This window comes from Pristiophorus japonicus, unplaced genomic scaffold (assembly GCF_044704955.1).
Source record: "Pristiophorus japonicus isolate sPriJap1 unplaced genomic scaffold, sPriJap1.hap1 HAP1_SCAFFOLD_315, whole genome shotgun sequence".
NCBI lineage: Eukaryota > Metazoa > Chordata > Chondrichthyes > Pristiophoridae > Pristiophorus > Pristiophorus japonicus.
In genome coordinates, this window is record NW_027252944.1 from 547,556 (window position 1) to 560,028 (window position 12,473).

At 46.3% G+C, this 12,473-nt stretch overlaps 1 non-coding gene across 1 annotated transcript; it reads left to right on the plus strand.

The window, feature by feature from the left end:
- The first annotated feature begins 848 nt into the window (after positions 1 to 848).
- On the plus strand, positions 849 to 927 carry trnak-uuu (transfer RNA lysine (anticodon UUU)). The gene has a single exon. It is a non-coding gene; the product is annotated as a tRNA-Lys (tRNA).
- Positions 928 to 12,473: the final 11,546 nt, after the last annotated feature.

The following is a 12,473-nucleotide window of genomic DNA, read 5'->3' on the forward strand; positions in this document are numbered from 1 at the left end:
AAAAATGCTAACACAGGAACAGTCCATAGTTCAATCATTTGTCCTGTGCTTTGCATCTTAACTCGAAAACCATATCCCATTTTACTCACTGTATTTTAGCTTTCTGGTTCAAAGTCTTCAGGGATCTGTGGCAAATTTATTATCAAATTTAACAGCACCGGTTATTCCTATCGTGCACACAAAATACAATCAGTAGTGAAGATAATATCTCACCGTGCGTATTTGCAAATTCAACGCAATAGGATTTCAAATAAAGTGAAAGAATTTTACACTGAAAAGATTTGCAAGTGTTACTTGTATTTGTGTCTTTAATGAAACTTTGTGGCGTCTGACTCCCGTTCATGCCTCTGCTGAATAAGAAAGGAGGGTGTGACGTTGACCAGACTGCACTGCCCCTGATATTTGTCAGCTCATCCTTTATATTCAGTGGTTTCTCGCCCTTTGATGGGCTGCAGTACAGCGGATATCACGTTGGCCTCACACGCAAAAGGTCCCCGGTGGATCCGTTTTCCCTCAGTCAATGTTATCCATTTATTGAAGTGAAACAAAGAGCAATTAATGAATAAGCGATCCCTTTTGCCAGGAGAATAAATAGCAAATAAAAACAGCAAATGCTGGAAATCTCAGCAGATCAGGCAGCATTTTCCGGGAGACTAAACTCGCCTCCGATTGTTCATCCACAGAAAGTTTAAACATAATGTTTCTGCCCGGGATTGAACCAGGGACCTTTTGCGTGTAAAGCAAACGTGATAAATACGACACAATTTTCAACAGCAAGTTTCAACATCTGGGGCGGAGCCAACAGGCGCCTGGCTCCAATGAGCGATAAAAATCTGCGTTGGGCGGAAGCCCGGCTAGCTCAGTCGGTAGAGTATGAGACTTTTAATCTCAGGGTCGTGGGTCCGAGCCCCACGTCAGGGGATTGCATTTATTTTAATTTAATGCAGCTTTCATGGAAAAACATCATTAATTAACCCACAATCTTCTTTTGCACAATTAAAGAAATGCTAACTGAATGAACTCCATAATTCAAGTTTGTGAGATACTCAATCATGATTTCAATCATCATTAATCCACGCACAATATTTGACATACGTCAAGGATGCCATATTTACCCAGCCAGACTAGCTCAATCGGTAAAGCTTGAGACTTTTAATCTCAGGGTCGTGGGTTCAGGGTTGGGCGACTAATTTTTGTTAAACTTTTCTGTTGCTTTCACGCGAAAACATCATTAATTAACTGATCAATTGGAGAGGCTGGGTCCGTTTCCTTTCGAACAGAGTATTTGTCCTCCAGGATCGATAGTTTCCTTGCTGAATCACAATAACCAGACCCTATATCTCCCTCTGGATGTTCGGGGGTGTCCCGTACATTCCCAGTCGTGTGATTGCCCCTTTTCTGTTCTCCAATTCAATCCATATGGCCTCGTCCAAAAATCTGTCCATCTCCACCTGAAATATATTCAATGACCCAGCCTCCACAGCTCTCTGGGGCAGAGAGCTCCAAAGATTCACCACCCTCTGAGAGAAGAAATTCCTCCTCATCTCCGTTTTAAATGGGCGACCCTTAAACCATCAGGGAAGAAGGGGTTATGGGGATCAGCCATGATCGTATTGAATGGTGGAGCAGGATCGAGGGACCATGTGGCCTACTCCTGCTCCGACTTCTTATGTTCTTATGACCCCTTATTTTGAAACTGTGCCCCCAAGTTCTAGATTCCCCCACAAGGGGAAACATAGAAACATAGAAAATAGGTGCAGTAGTAGGCCATTCGGCCCTTCGAGCCTGCACCACCATTCACTATGATCATAGCTGATCATTCCCTCAGTACCCCTTTCCTGCTTTCTCTCCATACCCCTTGATCCTTTTAGACATAAGGGACAAATCTAACTACTTTTTGAATGTGTGGGTTAATTTGCGTGAAAGTGACATAAAAGTTTATGGAAAATAATTCACGCAAGGTGGGGCTCGAACACATGACCTTAAAATTAAAAATCTCAAGCTCTACAGATTGAGCTCGCCAGGCTTGCCCACATCTACTTTGTCAATGATGACGCCCAGGATGTTGATGTGTATTAGTCAAAGGAACATAAGAAATAGAAGCAAGAGTCGGCCAGACGGCCCCTCGAGCATGCTCCACCATTTAATAAGATCATGGCTGATCCGATCATGGACTCAGCTCCACTTCCCCGCCCGCTGCCCATAACCCCTTAACCCCTTATTGTTTAAGAAACTGTCTATTTCTGTCCTAAATATATTCAATTTCCCAGCTTCCACAGCTCTCTGGAACAGTGAATTCCACAGATTTACAGCCCTCTGAGAGCAGAAATTCCTCCTCATCTCAGTTTTAAATGGGCGGGCCCTTATTCTAAGATCATGCCCCTAGTTCCAGACGCCCCCATCGGTGGAAACATCCTCTCTGCATCCACTGTTGGTGAAAATAAATTCACATAGACTCTGGTAAGGTAAGAGAAACAACTTTATAGCTAACAGAGCTCTGGGAGAAGAGTTGAGATCCAGCGATCTCCCCGAGTGTCTTGTGCCGCAGGGTTCTAAGCAGTTTACAGGGGGCGGAATACAATCATTTAAATTAATTTACAAACAACCAATCGATCCATATGGCAACGCAATTCATTTACATTCAACTTTTTAGTCCTATTAAAACCTGATAGCATGGTGCGAGTTTGCGGGCCCTTCCTCTTTATCTTCTTTTGTGGTTAGTTATTCTGTTGCAAAGCTTTCGATGAAACAGTGGCCTGCACCTGGCCAGGAGTCACTTGTTGCTGCAGAGTTCATATCAGGGACAGCAGATAGGCTTCTTGGTACAAAGTTCATTTCGTGGTGGCTTACCCCATCATGCTTTGCTTTGTCTGAAGATCCACTCCAACATCGTCATTCTATTCTCGGAAAACCAGCTGCTGAAGTATCGGTCCGCTGTGTAGGTTAAAGCACTGATTATATTCCTAAGATTACTTTAACCACTTCGTTTCTGTAGTGTAGCGGTTATCACACTCGCCTCACACGCGAAAAGTCCGTGGTTCAAGCCCAAGCAGAAACATTATTTTGGAGGCTATTTTGTTGTAAATAAATTGAACAAAAGTCGCCCAAGGTTCCTTGTCGCATGAGCAGTGAATATTTTAAACCAGTCTCCTACACTTAGAGTGGATAAAGTCAGATAGGGGAGAAAACTTCATCAATGATTAAGCTCTTTAAATGATTAACATAAGAACAGAAGAAATACGAACAGGAGTCGGCCATTCGGCCTCTCGATCCTGCTCTGCCATTCAATAAGATCATGGCTGATCTGACCATGGATTCGAGTTAAGGGACTCGGGGGCCTGTTCTCTCTCCCCTGAGAAGGTTCACTTTCTACAGTCCAGCCTCTAAAAGGCACCACTCTGTGCACAGTACTTGACGGGTTTGAGTCCTAAGGATGAGTCATCCGCCTAGAGCCACAGGTCGAGGTCATGAATGTTTGGCTCACGGAGATGGCCTTCTGCAGTGTGACTTTGGGATCCGCTGACAGTAGCTTATGAAGAAGGCCCTCGTGGCCGATTCCGATGACAAAGATATCCCGCAGTGCTTCGGTGAGGTGGTCTCCAAAATCCCACGGTGCCGCCAGCCTCCTGAGATCTGCAGCATATTTCGTGATCTCCTTGCCTTCGGGCCGTCTGTTTGTATAAAACCGCTGTCTGGCTGTGAAGATGCTCTCTTTGGGCTTGAGTTGTTCTTGGATCAGTGTTACAAGCTCCTCGTACATCTTGGTCATCGTCTTCGCTGGTGCCAGCAAGTCCCTGACGAGGCCGTAGAAGGTGGGCCCACAACTGGTTAGCAGGATAGGTGTGCACTTATCAGCCAGTGTGACCGGGTTGTCACCTGCCAGATAGTTTGCTGTGAAGAAATGGACAAGCCACTCCACAAAGGCTTCCCAATCATCACCATCGGCGAACTGCTGCAACGTACCAAGTTTAGCCATTTTCGTGTGAAGGTCCGTAATCGCGTCGCCAATTGTTACACCTTCAGATGCTCTGATAATGACTCCACGAGACAATGTGTAGTGCTTGAAATGTAGTGACCTTCGTCCTTTATTGATAACCACAGAGTGAGCATCACACCTGATGGCTTGCCTTTTATACGAGGCCAGGCACACCTGAACAGGTAAGCTACAATCCTCCCACTGCAGTGCCCTCTGGTGCACAACTTGCAATAGTTCAAGCAGTAACCATGTAGGACACATGACAGGTGTCACTGTGGAACCGTTTCTCTCACTCAAAGTTAGACACACTACCGTGGGCACCACGAGGTCTAGATAGGTAGCCATTGACATTCAGGTTCATATGTAAATATATATAAATATATCGACATGTATCATAACTGTTCCCTGGTGGTCACGGGATTAAGATCCAGTGCGCTAACCTGGTTTCAATCCTCGATCAATTCATCGCATAAAAATAATTGACGTCTGTGAGACGATTAATAATTGCTGTAATCACCATGAATACCAATACTTTCTGTGATAGACCGAGCTTACAGATTATCTGGCTTCTCCTTCCCTTTGCCAGGCACGTGTTCGAGGTATAATTTTGTAAACAGGGTGAGCTCGCTGATTGCGGGGAGATGGTAGGAGACTCTGTGGCCCCATTGTGAGGAAGTGAACACGGTGGCTGGGTGATTGGTGACATTTCTGTAAAGGTCAGCGGAGGAGAAGGATTGAGAACTTTCAGTGTGGGACAGAAGTTGTTTAAGGTGAGCCAACACATTCCCACTCAGCACAGAGGGAGCTCACTGGTCATTGTTCTTTTGGATATTGTCCTTCCAGAATTAATATTTCCTTTGCTGTGTCGAAATAACCAAACCCTTGCTCCAAGGTCAGTCTCACTGTTTCCCCGGTGTCAGGCAGAGATACGCCTGCTGCCCTCATTTATTTCATGTGACAGGACACAAAAGTTCAAAATCAACCTGCAGGTGGCCACACACAGCACTGAATAGTCAGGATGGCCGAGCGGTCTAAAGTGCTGTGTTCAAATCACTGTCTCCTCTGGAGATGTGGGTTTATGCCCCATTTCTTACATTTAATCATTAAGCGAAACCCATTTGTTTTGTCACCACCAACTCCTTAAAAGTGCGATTCAGCAGTCCACCTGCTCGCTGAACATTTCCGTCTGACCTGGTGCTGAAGTTTGTTCATTCTTTTGTAGACCATCAATCATATATTTTGCTCTGAGCATGTGAGGAACTTTTATCCCGATCTCATTGGGTTTAATTTTGTTAATCTGCTGCAGAAAGTGGAGATGTTTCAGCAGTGTAACTGTTAACACGTTCGCCTTACACGCGAATGCACCTCGGGGGAAATATTTTCTGGAGCTTTCTGATGCATGTTCAGAGGAGAGTTTGTTCTTCTGTGAAAGGTCAAGAGATCATAAAAATGTAAGAATTCGGAACAGGAGTCAGGTATTCGGACCATTTTCAAGTTTTCAAGATCTTTCCGCCCTGTTTCGGACCGGGGACCTTTTGTGTGTGAAGCGAATGTGATAACTACTACACTACGGAAACACTGTGGTCGAATCTATCTGAGGATAAAGCCACAGTTCTAAAGTACACAGCTAGCCGAGAATTCAGGAAAATGTTTTAAGAGAATAGAATAAGGGTGCTATATTTAGGAAGGTTGTAAGTGCCTTTTCCACGCCTCGGGAACCTTTTCCACGCCTCGCGAACCTACTATCAGCAAGGGCAGACATCGATGACGAGGTCCAACACCGCCTCCAGTGTGCCAGCACAGCCTTCGATCCCCTGAGGAGGAGAGTGTTTGAAGACCAGGACCTCAAATCTGGCACCATGCTTATGGTGGTGATACCTGCCCAGCGGTATGGCTCCGAGACATGGGCTATATACAGCAGACATCTCAAATCACTGGAGAAATACCACCAGGGATGTCTCCGCAAGATCCTGCAAATCCCCTGGGAGGACAGACGCACCAACATAAGTGTTCTCGCTCAGGCCAACATCCCCAGCATTGAAGCACTGATCAAACTTGTCAAGCTCCGCTGGGCGGGCCACATTGTCCACATGCCCAACATGAGACTCCCTAAGCAAGCGCTCTACTCAGAACTCCAACAGGTAAGCGAGCGACAGGTGGGCAGAGCAAATGTTTCGGGCACACCCTCAAAGCCTCCCTGATAAAATGCAACAGCCCCACCTGCACCTGGGAGTCCTTGTTCCTTGGGTTGAGTTGTCTGTGCTGCATGATCCGTGACGGATCGATCATCCTCAGCCACGTGGTATGTCACAGCACGTTTGCACATTCACTGGAGGTACCCCATCGTTGTGCAGCCTTTGCACACGTCGTGCTTGAAACGACATTGATGGACCGAGGATTACCCCCGCAGCACCAACACGGTGCTAATAGATTCACATTCACCCCCGATGGCGCACTCTGAGTCATCACAGGTGTTGCAGCCACAGATGTATAGACCCTGCCATATGAAGTTCGGCCTGCTAGCGACATCATTTTATGCACAGTACTTGCCGGTGAGCTTCGATGTTGAGAAGATATCTGTTTGGTGTTATCGTCCGTGACCATGCATGGTGAGGCGATCGCGATGGCCCTGCTCAGGTCTAGGGTTTCAGCAGCCAGCAGCTTTCGAAGAATGGTCTCGTGGCTGGTGCCCAGCACGTAAAAGTCTCACAGCATTTGCCCCAACGCAGCTCCAAAATAGCAAGGTCCCGCGAGGTGTCTCAGGTCGGTGATATAATCCGCCAGGTCCTGGTCCCGGAGCGATGGTGCATGTAAAAAGATATCTGGCCATGAGGATACTCTCTTGCGGCTTGAGGTAGTCTCAAACCAGTGTGCACAACTCTGAATATTCCTTCTCCGTTGGTTTTGTCGGTGTGAGCAGATTCTTGATGAGGCTGTATATTTTAGGCCCACAGACAGTAAGGAGAACCGCCCTGTGTTTGGCCACGTTAGTGTCTCCTTCCAGCTCGTTCGCCACAAAGTACTGGTCGAGCTGCTCGACAAGGGCTTCCCAATCATCACCCTCTATGGATCTCTCAAATATTCCAACAGCAGCCATGGTTGTGTGAAGGTTCGTATTCTGTTACTCGTCGCCAATTGTTGTGTATCGAAGAACTCCCCGAGGCTGAGTACTGTGAGCTAAACTTAGTGTGACCTTAGTCTTCTTTATTACAACTCCAGAGTGCCTGAACAACATGGTAGCCAACCTTTCATACTGGCCCTGCACGTGTGAGGAGGTGACCATTCGGGCTCCAACAGTCGCGCCCTCTGCTGGCAAGTATTACAGAGTTACATACTTCACATAATTGTTGTCGTTAAGAAGTTATAATTCCAATGAATGCCTGAATCATCCGAAAGGAGCCTGGTTTGTAGGACAAGGCTACATATCAGGAAGGAGTGTAGTTAGATGACAAGGGAAGTGGTTTTCTGATTATAAGTTTGGAGAATAAAAAGATTAAAGCTGGAAACACTGAGTAGGTCAGGCAGCATCTTTGGAGAGAGAAACAGAGTTAACATTTCAGGTTAATAACCTTCCATCAGAAGTTGGGCACTTGTGTTAGGTCATACTATTAAAAGTTGCAATTTTCACGTAGCAGGGATAAGGAAAATATATAAAATGTGGCATTTGGAACAGATATTTCAGAATCCCATTAATGTTTGTTCAATATGTGCACTGAGCTGGGAACTGGAACGTGTTTGAGTTCTTCGGCGAACATTCGCAAGGTTTGGGTGTAAGTACTGTTGTTAAGTGTATGTTTAATTGTTGTCTGCTTAATAACTCTGACATTTAATGTTGCAGACCCTATTAATGTACTGCGCGTTTTCCTGCTCTGTTTGGAGCACCGATCCCTTCAATCCGTCGCTTTCAGGGACAGTTGGATTCACCGTTTCTTTGTTTGGTGAAATTTCAAAGATTGAAAGTGGCGCACATCAACCTGGTCACCGACTCACTATCCGCTACACGCTGCTCCCGTGAGATGAAGCCCAGTTGCTGTTTCAAGTTTGAATGCAGGTACAAGCAGAACTCATTCATAGAACGTCCAAGTCCCTGAGATACCTGATTCTTTGCACTGAACTCCTTCGCAAAGTGTTGCGGTTCATGTGGGGTGCTTTGTGCACATATTTCCCCACACGACAACACTTCAAACATAACTCAACGGCTGGAAAGCGCTTTGGGGCGTTATGACTTCCTGAAAGATGTTGAAGAAATGCAAGTCCTTCTTTGCGAAAGTTCGACGCAATTTCAAAATTCGTGGGGAAACTGAGGGCTCGTCCGGGATTTGAACACGGGACCTCTCGCAAATTTCAAGTAACAACCCCAAAGCGAAAATCATACCCCGAGATCAACGAGCCAGCTACTTGACAAATGTGGAGCTCAGGTGTAAATATTATTGAAGAATTTTTAGTGTGTTGCTATTCTTGATCGGAGGAGCACATGGGACGGAATCAGTGACTTTGCTTTTTCGACCTGTCTTCTGATGCACCGTACGGTCCCACTCCGACAGTCAATGAGCTGTCGGGACGTTAGTGTATGCAGGCTGCGGGTGGCCAACAGGCGCCTGGCTGCAATGAGCGATAAAATCCAGCGTGATCCAGAAGCCTGGCGTGCTCAGTCGGTAGAACATGAGACTATTAATTATAGGTTCGTGGGATTGAGCCCCATGTTGGGCGATTGCATTTCTTTTAATTTAATGTTGCTTTCATGGAAAATCATCATTAATTAACCCGCAATCTTCTTTTCCACAATTAAAGAAATGCTAACTGAAGGAACTCCATAATTGAATCATTTCTTCTGTGCTCTGCAATTGAACTCTGAAACCATAAACCATTTTACACACTGTGCTTTCGGGGTCTGGGTCAAAATGATCATTGCTGGTAATAACAATCGGAGACTGTGGAAACATTGAGACTGACTTTAGAGAAAGGGTCTGGTTATTGTGAAACACCAAAGAAAATAGCAATTCTGGAAGAATAACATCGAAACGAAATGTAAGCTGACACCCAGAAAGAAGTGTTAAGGCAGAAGGTTAAATGCTGCATCCCTTTCTGCAAAACATTCCTTTCAGAAACATTTCAATGACCGAAACGGCACAAAACAAAAATGTTCCTTTCAAAGTCATTAAACTCCCGAATTTCCATGCCCCACGAATCTCCTGAATCATATGCCTCTAGTTTTGCCGACTCAATCCATGTCCCTTTACAATGTTGTGCTCCCACCCACACTATGAAATGTGCCACTAACTTATCGAATCATGGAATGGTTACTGCACGGAAGGCCATTCGGCCCATCGAGCCCGTGCCGTCTCTCAGCGAGTCCCACTACCTCGCCCTTCCCCCATAGCCCTGCAATTGTTTTTCCTTCAGACACTTATCCAACTCCCGTCTGAAAGATAAGATTGAGTCTTCCTCCACCGCCCTTTCAAGCCGTGCATTCCAGATCCTAACCACTCGCTGCTAAATGGCCAGCTCCTGTTCCTATGTGTAAAGTCTGGGAAACACTAGATCAATTCCTGCCACACTCACAGCCTTCCGAAATAGAGCACCGTCATTCTATTCTCGTAAAACCAGCTCCTGAAGTATCGGCCAGCTGTGTAGGTTAAAGCTCTGGTTATATACCTAAGATTACTTTAACCACACCGTTTGTGTCGTGTAGCGGTTATTAGGTTTGCCTCACACGCGAAAGGTCCCCGGTTCGAGCCCGTGCAGAAACATTATTTTGGAGACTATTTTTGCTGTGAAATAAATTGAACAAAAGTCGCCCCAGGTTCCTTGTCGCATGAGCACTGAACAATTTAAACCAGTCTCCTAAATGCAGAGTGTGTAAAGTCAGACAGGGGAGAAAACTTCATCAATGATTCAAAATCCTTGAATGATTAAATTTCAGTTATTGAAGTTTCCACTGTCCCTCAGTAACAATTCTACAAAACAACGCTGTCGGGTATGAATGGGGAATAAAACAAATAATCTTCACCCACCCCCATCCTCAGACACACAGTTTAATTCGGTGCACGTTATTATTTTAAAGATTTTGAATGAATGAGTTACTTTCTGAATCCGGGCTCCCTCTGTGAGCACCGCATCATTAAACGAGCAGGAAACACATTAAAGTGTTTACCACAATTGCTGACATTTCTTAGCTTTTTTCTTGTATTTTTTCAGCTCTTCGTCCTTTTCAGCTCCTGACTGCGGATATCGCTGTGATTAAACCTGAACACAATGCAATGTCTCACAGCCCCTGCCTCGGTTAATACCAGCAGATCTAAGCTGCATTTCAAACCCACAAACAACTCATTAGTTATTCGCTCTTCCCAGTTCCAGAGCTCAGAGGGTTGTTGTCCATCCCTGGGATGCAAGCTACCTCGGACCCGGGCCAAAGCTCCCCGTACACCGAGCACAAGCTGAGGAAAACCAGTGGGAGAGGATATCCTGGTGAGTGGGGCTACAGGACACTCGCAGCCTTTAATATACTCTCACAGCTCATCTGAAAGCATCCGGAATGTGCCTGCCTCAACCGGGTGGCTACACTTGTTTCTTTATAAAAAGAGAAGCAACTATCCTCATTCAGCAGATATAAGGCAAGATATCATCAAAAGAGGTTTTTGGACATTTTAAGTGATGTGTTTAATGCTTCAGTCCTTTTTGTGTTTAATTCCCACCCCCTCTCTGGCTGTGCCTGCACTGAGCTTACCTCTAAGTAAGGTTGTTCTGAACTTACAAAAGTGCGCACTTCCTCCAGCCTAAGTTAGTTTGTAGTAAGTTTTCACAGCAGAAACTTGCAAAACAGGCCTGAGTGGCTGGACACACCCACTTTTGAAAAAAAATACGTTACCTGAAGCCAAACTCAACTAACTCAGTTGAACTGGAGCAAACTAATATCCGAGAATTGCAATTTCTATCATTCTCCAAACTAAACTAGTTGCTCCAAAAAACTAGGAGCAACTCCACGCGAAACTTTGGCCCTCAGTGTGGGACAGAAGTTGTTTGTGAGCCAAAACATTCCCGATCAGCACAGAGGGAGCTCAGTGGTCAGCTCCCCTCTGTTGGTGCTGTTGTACCAGAAGTTTCTGCAAGGCAATAAACGGCAACGCCTCAGCGCGAATTCAACGGTGGGCACTCATGCTGGCATCCTACGACTATACCATAAGGCACAGACCAGGCACAGACAACTTTGCCGACGCGATCAACAGGCTACCCCTGGCGACCACGGAAGGATCTGACGAACAGGACTGTGAGATCGTCATGGCAATCAATGCCTTTGAGTCCACAGGTTCGCCCATAACAGCTCACCAAATCAGAGCCTGGACGGCCAGCGACCCCACGTTATCCTTAGTAAAAAGATGTGTCCTAACCGGTGACTGGGCAGAGGCTCGTGATGCCTGCCCCGAGGAATTAAAACCCTTTCACAGGAGCATGCATGAACTATCACTACAGGCAGACTGCCTGATGTGGGGCAGCCGAGTAGTCAAGCCTCTGCGAGGCGGAGAGGCATTTGTCCGGGAGCTCCACCGCGAGCACCCGGGGATTGTTCTCATGAAGGCCATAGCCAGATCCCACGACTGGTGGCCTGGTATCGACGCGGACTTGGAGCTCTGCGTCCGAAGGTGCACTATTTGTGCCCAACTCAGCAATGCCCCCAGGGCGGCTCCACAGAGCACCTGGCCCTTTCCTACCAAACCGTGGTCGCGGGTGCACGTCGACTATGCGGGCCCATTCATGGGCAAAATGTTCCTTGTATTTGTAGATGCATTTTCAAAGTGGAAACAATGCACCATTTTAAACTCGAGCACAACCTCTACCACTGTGGAGAACCACACGTGAAAGGTCCCCGGTTTGTACCCGTGCAGAAACATTATTTTGGAGACTATTTTGCTGTGAAATAAATTGAACAAAATTCTCCCCAGGTTCCTTGTCGCATGAGCAGTGAACATTTTAAACCAGTCTCCGAAATACAGACTGTGTAAAGTCAGATAGGGGAGAAAACTTCATCAATGATTCAAGCTCCTTAAATGATTAACATAATAAAATAAGAAATAGGAATAGGAGACGGCCATTCGGCCCCTCGATCCTGCTCTGCCATTCAATAAGATCATGGCTGATCTGACCATGGACTTTGAGTTAAGGGACTCGGGGGCCTGTTCGCTCTCCCCTGAGAAGGTTCTCGTTCTACAGTCCAGCCTCTAAAAGGCGCCACTCTGTGCACATTACTTGCCGCGTTTGAGTCCTGAGGATGAGTCATGTGCCTGGAGCCACAGGTCGAGGTCATGAATGCTTGGCTCACGGAGATGGCCGTCTGCAGTATGACTGTGGTATCCGCTGACAGTAGCTTATAAAGAAGGCCCTCTTGGCCGATTCCGATGACAAAGATATCCCGCAGTGCTTCCGTGAGGTGGTCACCAAAATCCCACGGTGCCGCCAGCCTCCTGAGGTCTGCAGCATATTTCGTGATCTCCTGGCCTTC